We start from the raw sequence: 6,478 nt of genomic DNA, 5'->3' as shown, positions 1-6,478 counted from the left end.
TCCATCCCCTAGCGGTACCACTTTCTTCTCCACTTTCTTTTCAAGTTCTTTCTTTATAGCCTTGGCCTCCTCCCCCTTTCCTGGTTTCTGGTCTGTTTCGGGCCTCTTCCCCGTGTCAACAATGGCAATTATGGCTTTCAGAGCAGGGTCGAATTCTTTGTCTTCGCAAATCATTCCGATCAGCGGCCCATTATTGTGAGCAGGCAATGGATTGTTAGTCACATTTGGGATCTCTTCGTCCCTTAGCACTATTTTCCCTTGCTCTATCAAATTCTCGACCACTCTTTTCAACGACCAGCAATCATTTGTATCATGTCCCTCGGCCCCTGAATGATAGGCGCATCTGACTCCAGCTTTGTAAGAAGGTGACGTCGGGTTTTGCCTTGTTTGAGGGATTGGTTGCAAGAAACCTAATTGGACTAGCTTAGGGAACAAAGTAGAGTATTGCTCACCGATGGGCGTGAAAGTCCGCCGTCGAGGTGGCTCCTGAGGGCGAAAGTTATTCTGCGGGGGTTGTGGGTTATAGTGGTTGCGGTAAGGAGGCTGATTTCTGGGAGATGGAGCTGGGCCTCGGTTGGCTTGTTGTGGTGGATGGGCATAAGGTTGGGCATTCATGACCATATAAAGCTGATGAGCATATGCCAAATTGGAGTGGGGGAAATAGTGTTGTGGGGTTCTTTCCGGGAAACGGGGCCTGGGATGACGATACTCCCTTGCTTCCGAGGTTGCCATAGTTGTTTCTTCTTTCTTCTTCCCTCTGGTCATTCCTCCGGACCCGCTTTGGACGGCCTGGGAGGTTGCCCTTATGGCTGCTTGACTCAGAATACTACCTGTTTTCAGACCATTTTCTACCATCTCTCCAATCTTGATCGCTTCCGCGAATGGCTTACCCATGGCTGACATCATGTTTTGGAAATAGTCAGATTCTTGAGCCTGGAGAAAAGTAGTGACCATTTCCACTTCATCCATGGGAGGCTTCACTCTTGACGCCTGTTCACGCCACTTAATAGCATATTCCCTGAAGCTTTCTGAAGGTTTCTTCTTCAAATTCGACAGCGAATTTCGGTCTGGCGCAATGTCGATGTTATACTGGAATTGTTTCACAAAATCTCTGGCAAGATCATCCCATATATGCCATCGGGACATTTCCTGGTCCATATACCATTCCGAGGCTATCCCTACTAGACTTTCCCCAAAATATGCCATTAGCAGTTCTTCTTTTCCGCCGGCTCCCCGCAATTGGTTGCAGTATTTCTTAAGATGTGCAATGGGGTCACCGTGCCCATCGTATTTCTCGAACTTCGGGGTCTTGAAACCCGCTGGCAGGTGCACGTGAGGGAACATGCACAGGTCGGCGTAAGAGACGCTCTTCTGTCCGCTCAATCCTTGCATATTCTTCAAACTTTGTTCAAGGCTTCTCATTCTCTTGGCAATCTCATTTTGTTCTGCAATTCTGGGGTTCTGATCCTGCCCGGGTGCAAGCTCGCACTGAGGCGGTAGAGGATTAGTGCTGGTAGCGAACCTAGTTGGTTCCATTGAGAACGATGGTGCTTGGAATGTAAAAGAGGATGAGTCAAAGCTTGGCTTGTACGTGGTAGGCTGTGCCGTAATCGGGCAAGGCGATGCAGTAAAGATGTTCATGCTTGCATCAGTGGATGACATTCGGGGATGAGGCTCAGAAGGCGATCCAGCAGAGAAGGCTGAGGTGGCTGGGTACCCGAATGGGGTAGCAGGATAATTTATGGGGACATTAGAAGTCCCACTTGACCTGGAGAATAATTCAGGGAATCCGGGGACGACACTTGGCGGCTCTTTCCCATTATTCCAATCGTCCAGCATTTCCAACATGCGGAGCCGTAGGATTCTATTTTCCTCCGCAGTTGCGGATTCAGGTGTGAGGACGGCTGAGATCGAGCTTTCCTCGGAAACAGGGATTGTTTGCAATGGAATTTCTGAAGACATTTCCACACTTCCTTTTGACCTGGTGAAGTAAGTGTGAGTACTGCTTCTGGTCCTAACAACAGGTAGTTGAACACTTCTCCTTGACCTCGTGAAGTATGAGTGCGAGGCCAGACTTTCACCAAACCAACCGTCTTTCCAAAAACCCTGGAAATACTCAACGACAAACGCACTGTTAATTTGCAGCAAATAACATATAGTCAATCTCACGTTGGGCATGATGCACCTATACAGTTAAGTGGATTACTACATGTTTGCTACGAGAGCATGCGTCATTCTGGCATTTTCTTCTTATTAGTTTTCCCCTTTTTTCTCCTCTTTTTTTTTATTATTATTTTTATTATTTTGCAGTAAAAGAAATGCGACCGGATCCGATGAGTATTGCCTACGTATCACGATGCCTACGTGAATCAGATCATTACGTAGTTCGAAAAACACAAATGAGCGTAAAAGAAGCAACCTCTTTATTGTTGAAATGTTCTATTACAAACTACATTTTGCAAAAGAAAGAGCAAACTTTGAAAATAAACCTAGACTCAAAATAGACTAAAAATCACCCTGATGGAAAAACAGGCAGAAGATGCTAAGATACAGGCTTGACTTATGAGTGCATTATGGTTTTGAAAATTGGTGTCCGCGGGGCATCGTTCGGCCTCGCCGCGGTCCTAGGCGTGATATCCCTCTCAAGTTGCTCCAGCTCATGCATAGTCTGCTTGACATAACCCATCACTGCCGAGAGGACGGTAACGCTGGACATGTTCTCACATCGTAGACATCGTCTGGTGATGGCATGGGCAATGGCCTTGATCCTATCTCTGGTTTGCTTCTTCTCTACGAGTAGGCGTTTTATCTGATCGCTACATATCTTGAATACTTGAGTATCCTGTATATGCTGATGCTTCAGTCGCCGTACTTCCAACTTCATCTGGGCTATTGAGTCGTACCAGTATCTGCTCTCAATTTGGAAATCCTTGGCCTGATTAGCTGCTTTGATCTCAAGTGCAGCCATCTCTCTCTTTATTTTAGCAACAGTTTTCTCGTGGTCGCCTTCCAATTGATTCAAATAGCGGCGATGCTTATCTGTTCTTGTATCCCACTATGCCCTGAGCTCCGCTATGACGTTTTCAGATTTCTCCAAACCATCTTGCCATTCCCTGATTTCACTTTTTAACCTTTTTATCAGCTGCTCGTCTGATCGACGCCTTGGCTGCTTATCTGCATCCACCCTTATCTGTTTGATCTGGGCTCTGAGCATTTCGTTTTCCTGAATTAACCTGTTCCGCTCTCCCAGATTGGTAGCAGCTTGCACGTTGTGCTCATATTTCAAGCCTTCTACTTGTTGCTTTAACCTGCTGATTTCGGCGCAATAGCCTCTTTCCTTTGCTAACCAATCCCACTGCCTTTGCGATGATTCGGTGAAATTCCGGATGTGGGGTCTCTTAGCCGGCCTTTCATGCTCAAATTCCCTTCTATACCATGCAAGGTAACCTGGCGCTGTCTCTCCTTTGGCTCGATCCCGCACGCAAGTATCTGATTTCAAATATTGACACTCACTCCAGATTTGGCGAATCTTTGCTTCTGGGAATTGTCCGTTAGGACTTATCTCAATTGCTTGAGTGCTAAGATCTTCCTCATGAGGTACTGTCTGGCATCTTCCGAACTGTCTCAAAACTCGGCAGGGTGCGTAAGGTTGAATGCTCTTAAGCCCCATCAGTAAGAAATAAGTTTTAGCTGCAGACATATATAGGATCTCATCAACAGGCAACCATCCCAACGTCCATTGTATTTGGCTGGCAGTAAGAGCTTGAAAGAACGAGGTCCATGCCAGGACTCCTTTGGGCAAACTGATCTCTTTGGTTCTCGTGTAAGATTCTTCTATGCAGGTCTTTTCCGGGGAACCATGGCTCAAAATCTCGGAATGATGGCAGAGGTGCTCGGTCATCCATATCTGTAGGAGCAAGTTACAACCTTCGAAGAAATTTTCCCCAGCTTTACAAGCTGTAAGAGCTCGAAAGATGTCAGATACCACCATAGGCGCGAGAGTACTGTCACTTTGCGTGAGTAAAGTGCTGACGACCCCGGATATCTTCAAATCAATGTTTCCGTCTTTCCTTGGAAATACCAGAAGGCCCAGGAACATCATCATGAACGCTACCCGTCTGTGCTTGTCCCACTTCTGACGAACTCCTTTGCTGCACAGTTTGTTGATTGGATTATTGAATCCCCCCTCATGACCGTACCTATCATATATGAAGCATGGAGTACAAAATCCGGCTGCCAGATCCGGGTTGTGGACTGTTCTAGGTATCTTCAATGAATCTAGGAACCGATGTACCGTGACGACTCTTGGGGCGACCAAGTATTTTTCCCTCAAGGGAAGTTCAGTATTCCCGATGTATCCGGCCATTTCTTCCAAAGTCGGGGTGAGTTCAAAATCAGAGAAATGGAAAACATTGTGCGTCGGGTCCCAATAGGTAACCAAAGCTCTTATGATATCTCCCCGAGGCTGGATTTCCAACAAACCCACAAGACCTTTCAGATATTTCTTAACCTCATTTTGTCCTTCAATACCTAGATCATTCCACCATAGCGGTAACTTGACAGGGATTTTGGTCATTATTGAAAAATGTTCATTTTTCATCGTGCTCATCCTGCACATCTATTAAGGTGATTTTAACAAAAAATGACCTGACTCAAAATATTTTACAGAGGGGGTCAAGTTTTGAACACGGCCTTTAAACACTTCGGGGACGAAGATTTTAAGGTTGTGTGGGTCAACTGGACAAAAATGCTAAACAAGACCCAAAGGTGGCTGTTTATGCAAAGTCAGCCTTCCGGCGTCCCTTTTCGGAATCATTCGGCTATTTATGACAAAACAGCGTCACCTGACTCTTTTAAAATTTGACACATCTCTTTTTTTATTTATTTATTTATTTATTTATTTATTTTGGCTATTTTAGCAAAATGGGATTGAACCCGACGAGGGTTGCCTACGTATCTCACATCCGGTGAGAATCAAACCGGCGTAGTTCGGGAATACCGTAAATAGGAAAAATCAAATAAACCTAGAAATCAAGAATACGTATTTTTATTATATTTTTTCTTTTGCAAAGAGATAAAGACTAAAGAAAAATATTATTATTATTATTATTTTTAGGAAATATTTGGACTATTAGTCTGAATTTATAAAAGGGGTACTACGAAAGAGACAACATTTTTTTTTTGAATTATGAATTTCCGTTTTTTTTTTTTACTTTTAAATAAATGCCTTCTCTCTTTTTTTTGATTTTGGAAGTGATAAAAAAAGAAAACAATTTATATTATTTTTTTAATAACTCAAACTAAGAAGACAAATTTTGTTTTTATTCTTTTCTTTTAGAAAAATTCCGGCGAGGTTTTGACACTACTTGGACATTTTTCCAAAATAAGTAATTATCTCCCTACGCTGCTATTTTCTTTTTTAGAAAACCGGTCAGCATGCGGAACTGAAGCAAATAAATGTGCAAAACAGATAGGAATGCAACAGGATGGTCTTTTCATTTCAGGTTGCCTGTCCTAGACGGACCCAACCCCTGTGTTGAGCCCCCTAAGTCAAATGCAACATGATGCAAATAAACGTTCCTACTAGGGATCCGACATGAAGTTTCGTTATACTAGGTTTATGACCTGGGCATTTGTTCTAGACTGTGTACCCGAGCAGACAACTCGAGTCGAGGAGGGGGCTACGTACCGGGGACCCGCGAGATCGTCCGGCTTTGTAACTTGTCCGACCTCTTTCTTATTTCAGGTATCGACACTAACAGAATAGGGAGTCTCGACCAGCGAGCTTCTCCCCGGAGGTAAGAAGAGAAAGGTTTCGGCACAGTTTATATACAGTTCAGATAATATCAAAGCGGTAAAAAATAACATTTAGCACGTTATGCAAAAACAATGTAATAAAGATCAGATAATAAAGCCAAATATAACAATTATTCTAAGCTCGAATTCTTGAACCCTGAACCAGTGGTTCTGGGTCCACATCCCCAGCAGAGTCGCCAGAGCTGTCACACCTCCTTTTTGCGCGCCCGGCCCCGAAGGGTTAAATGCGCGAGGGGAGTTTTTCCAATTTAAGTGACAATATTCGAAATGGGATTATTTATTTAATTCAGAGTCGCCACTTGGGAAAGGTTTGGCTTTTGGTGTCCCAAGTCACCGGTTTATCTTGAATCCCAAATCGAGGAAATTTTAGACTTTTCCAAATGAAGTCTGCGAACCAGAAATTCTAAGTAAGGAATTCTGTTGACCCGAGGGAAGGTGTTAGGCACCCCCGAATCCCGTGGTTCTAGCACGGTCGCTTAAATTGTTATAATGGCTAAATATCTGATTTAAATACATGTTATGACTTATGTGCTTTTATTAAGTTTAAACCGCTTTTATCATTATCACTTATTTTTATAGAATTGCAACGTCGTGAAAATGCATCTCGAACCACGTCACAATCAATGCGCCCGTGATCGTCAACACATTTTGACTTCGTTGA

This window comes from Nicotiana sylvestris, chromosome 4, assembly GCF_000393655.2.
Source record: "Nicotiana sylvestris chromosome 4, ASM39365v2, whole genome shotgun sequence".
In the NCBI taxonomy this organism is placed as follows: Eukaryota; Viridiplantae; Streptophyta; class Magnoliopsida; order Solanales; family Solanaceae; genus Nicotiana; species Nicotiana sylvestris.
This window is presented reverse-complemented; position numbering follows the sequence as displayed.